Here is a 4,443-nt window from a genome sequence, read left to right as displayed (position 1 = left end):
TGATGGAGATTGCTCGGTCTTCAAGGGTCCCATTTTTTTCAATGTTGCATGGCAACATTTTCCAATGACTTCCCTTTTTAGTACAAGTGTATAGTCCTTCCTTTTGTGGTGTCCGAACCTTCTTCCTTTAATTGTCCAATCTATCTCTTTCAATGCTCCTTTCCTTTCCCTATAAAGATCAAATAAGAAAAGTAAGAAATATCATAAAAAAAATCAATTTAGATTTTTACGGCTAAAATAATAAAGAGAAGAAAAGATTAGATTGTTTATTCATGAACTCCAACTAACTAACTAACTGTGTATCAGGGTGACACCAAACTTAGTTTGAAGCATTGTGATGAAAAGTTCTGTTCAAAGCTCCAAGACTAGAATACTCTCTGTTGCATTCATGCTTTCTTGGTATGCTTTGAACACCAAACTTGTTCTTCACTATATACTGCAATATAAGGACTTCACCAAGTTTGGGTTGGAATTTATGAGTATTGACTTATTCACTAGTAAAAGCTAATAAAACATGGGTTGCCTCCCATGAAGCGCTTCTTTAGCGTCACTAGCTTGACGTTTCTCCTTCATCAGGGTGGTTGATAATGCTTCAAGTCTTCCCCTCTTGCCTTGGACTTATATCCATTGGTTGTATCAATGATCTCTACATGTTCCAAGGAAAGAACTCTGTTGATAGTGAAGACCTTAGGTAACTGAGATGGTACAGTGGGGAGATTAGGGGGGATATCTCGGAAGTAAGCTGAAATCACTTTATTTCCTGGAGAGAGGCCTTCCGTAGGGATCTTCTTGTTCATCCACCCCCTTGGTACCTTCTTCTTTGTCCCTTTTGATGCTTCCCTGTTCTTGGCGACTTCTTCTTTTAAGTGAATTTTGTTGTTGTCTTCACATGCCTCTGGTGGTTTAGGTTCCTCCAGCTTCTCCTTGAGCTGTGACGATTGCTGTTTGCCTTGTTCATCATTCAGTGGGGTTTTCAGATGTGTTGGTGGTGCCTCAGTGCTTGTTTCCTCTGCCAGCATCCCGTTATGATCATTGCTTGGTTCTTTGTTTTCTTGGTCAGTTTCTTGGGAGAGTTTGAAGACATTGAAGCTGAGTTGTTCATCATGGATCCTCAATATTAGCTCCCCTCGCTCCACGTCTATGAGTGCTCTGGCTGTAGCTAGCAATGGTCTTCCCAATATGATTGGGTGAGTGTGACTCTCTTCCATGTCCAAGATGACAAAGTCTGTGGGAAGAAAGTATTTCCCCACCTTTAACAACACGTTTTCCACCACCCCTCTTGCTTGTTTTTGAGTTTTGTCAGCCAGCCTGATGACTACATCTGTGGGCAATATCTCATTGATCTACAGCCTCTTCACCAGGGATAGAGGCATTAAGTTGATGCTTGCTCCCAAATCGCAGAGTGCTCTATCAAACATTGTTTCTCCTATGGCACAGAGGACATGAAAACTCCCTGGATCTTTTCTTTTTGTAGGCAACTACGGTTGAATGAGGGCACTGCACTCCTTGTTCATCACTATAGTTTGGCCTCCCTTGAGTGAGCTTTTCCTGGGAAGCAACTCCTTCATGTACTTGATGAATGCAGGCATTTATTGGATAGTCTTGATGAATGGTATGTTCACATGCAGAGATGCAAATAAGTTAAGAAATCTTGAGTATATTCTCCTCTCCACAGCTCCCTTGAGCAGTTGGGGAAAAGGTGCATAGAGTCTCAGCAACTCCTATTTTGAGATTTCTGGTTCTTGGTAATCTTTTTCCACCTCCTCTACTGAGGTATCTTCAGGTTGTTCTGACAGCTTGCTTGGCTTGTCCTCAGTCTCCTTATCACTTATAGTGACCATCTTGCAATCTTCCCATCTTACCTTCTTTGTTTCACCTCTCGGATTCTTCTCTGTGTCACTTGGGAATCCATCTGTGGGTTTGGGAATTTGCTCAGAGAGATATCCTACTTGAGATTCCAACCTCTTGATTGTGTCTCCCTGGTTCTTGAAACTGGCTCGCACTTCCTCCTTGAAGACCTTGTTGTCTTGAATCTCCTTGCTTAGGCCTTCAAGTAGATTCTCAATCCTTGAGATTCTTTCATCAAATGATGACAGGTCAGGCTGAGTAGGGTTATTCTGGCCTTGATATGAATGTGGAGAGGTGTTTTTATGGGGGTGTTGATATGGTCTAGATGTGAAGTGTTGGGTGGCTGCATTATTTGGATTTGGGCGTCTTTGATCAAGGCTTTGGTCTTGTTGATTTTTCCACCCAAAGTTTGGGTGATTCCTCCATCCAGGGTTGTAGGTCTTGGAGTATGGATCATGGTTTTGCCTAGGTGAATTCCCAATGTAGTTGGCTTGCTCCTGACTACCCTCTGCTTCTTCATTCACTCCTTCTTGGGTTATTGATGAAGTGGAGACTGCTGCTACTTGGTTCCTCTCCATCTTCTTGGTGAGGTCAGCCAGCTGCTGGGTAATGAGCTTGTTTTGGGCCAGCAGAGCATCTACATTGTTTAGCTCCATTACTCCTCTTGTGTTCCCTCTTTCGGAAGCATAGAAGTAGTCGTTCTCTGCTACTGTTTCAATGACATCTATGGCTTCCTCAATAGTCTTCTTCTTGTTCAAAGATCCTTCGGATGAATGGTCTACGGCCTTCTTTGACTCATAAGAGAGCCCTTCATAGAAAATGTGCAGCTGCACCCATTCGTTGAACATATCTAGTGGGCACCTCCTTGTTAAGTCTTTAAACTTCTCCCATGCTTCATATAGAGTCTCACCATCTTGTTGCCTGAAAGTTTGGACCTCAGCTCTCAGCCTATTGATTCGTTGAGGAGGGTAAAATCTTGCTAAGAATTTGTTCACCACGTCTTCCCAAGTTGTCAAGCTCTCCCTTGGGAAAGACTCCAGCCACTTAGCTGCCTTATCTTTGAGTGAGAATGGAAATAAGAGCAGTCTATAGGCGTCAGGATGAACACCATTAGACTTCACTGTGTCACATATTCTCAGGAAGGTGGTTAGATGTTGATTGGAGTCCTCTTGGATACTCCCTCCGAACGAACAGTTGTTCTGAACAAGGGTGAGCTGTGGCTTTAGTTCAAAATTGTTGGCATGGATGGTTGGCTTTTGAATTCTACTTCCACAGTTCCCTGGGTTTGGATTGATGTAAGAGCCTAAAACTCTTCTATCCTCCCCAGCATGATTTGCTCCACCTCCTCTGCCATGGTTGTGAGCCTCTTCTTCATGATGGTTTTCCATGTTTTCTTCCATGTTTGGTTCAAAGTATTCCTCAAAGTATTCCTCCCCTTCTTCACCACCAACTACACGTTTTTCTCTTGCCTCCCTCCTTAGTCTAAGGAAGGTTCTCTCAGGTTCAGAATCAAAGGAAGTTGAAGCCCCGCATCTTCTCCCTGTCATACAACCAACAAGTACAAGCAAAGAGAATAGGTGCAGAAAGTATATCTGTCAGAATTACTGTTAGTGTGAGTGATGCAATATATCAAACAGTTAGTGGGTTAGTGAGATGAATAGTAAATAACAAAAAAAAAGTAAGGGGGAAGGGAAGAAGTTATCTAAAACAGAAAGTAAATGACTCAAACAGAAATTTAAATCAAACAAAAATAAAATGCTCAATCTAGTTATCCTCCAATCTAATCATTGTTGATGCACAATCAATCCCCGGCAACGGCGCCATAAACTTGATGCACGGAAAACTTGTCTCACAACAAATTTCCTTCGGCAAGTGTACCGAATTTGTCGTCAAGTAAAAACTCACAATAGAGTGAGGTCGAATCCCACAAGGATTGATTGATCAAGCAACTTTAATTAGAGGACTGTTCTAGTTGAGCGAATCCAGAATTTGAGTTGAGAATTGCAGAAAATAAAATGGCGGGAAGGTAATTGACAGGAAAGTAAATGCTAGAATTATAGATCTGAAAGTAAATGACGGAAGGTAAATTGCAGAATTGTAAATGGGAATGGGGGAATTGCTCATTAAAGTAAATAACAGAAATTAAAGAGAATGGGTAAGATCAGAAATGGGGAGTTCATTGGGCTTAGGAGATGTTGCATTCTCCAGATCAATTTCATTTTCATCTCTTCCTCAATCAATGCACTCATTGATCTCCTTGGCAATCTTAAGTGATTGAATTACAATTTCTTGTAATTCAATCTCTCAAATCTTGATCAATAGCCAATTCCTTGGTCAATTGCTCATGAGAAGAGATGAAGTATGGTCACTGATTATACCACATGTATTTCCCAAACCAAGTGTTGAGAGAATTATAGTCACATATCCATCCAAACCCAATTTGGTCCAGCATGAGAAAGCATTTCTAGCTTGATCTCTTCATTCCTCTTTCAAGGTTCAGAAGAGATCCAAGTATGAATAGCTTCTTTTTCAAGATAACTACTCAATTGGATGAAGATCGAAAGCTTTCAAGTAAAATCAAGAGAAAAGATAGAA

The 4,443-nt window shown here is 41.3% G+C and overlaps 1 non-coding gene across 1 annotated transcript; it reads left to right on the top strand.

Moving 5' to 3' along the window:
- The first annotated feature begins 2,691 nt into the window (after positions 1-2,691).
- Positions 2,692-2,798, top strand: LOC112725106 (small nucleolar RNA R71). The gene has a single exon (XR_003164234.1). It is a non-coding gene; the product is annotated as a small nucleolar RNA R71 (small nucleolar RNA).
- Positions 2,799-4,443: the final 1,645 nt, after the last annotated feature.

Source organism: Arachis hypogaea, chromosome 11 (assembly GCF_003086295.3).
Source record: "Arachis hypogaea cultivar Tifrunner chromosome 11, arahy.Tifrunner.gnm2.J5K5, whole genome shotgun sequence".
NCBI classification, from domain to species: Eukaryota; Viridiplantae; Streptophyta; class Magnoliopsida; order Fabales; family Fabaceae; genus Arachis; species Arachis hypogaea.
This window is presented reverse-complemented; position numbering and strand designations above follow the sequence as displayed.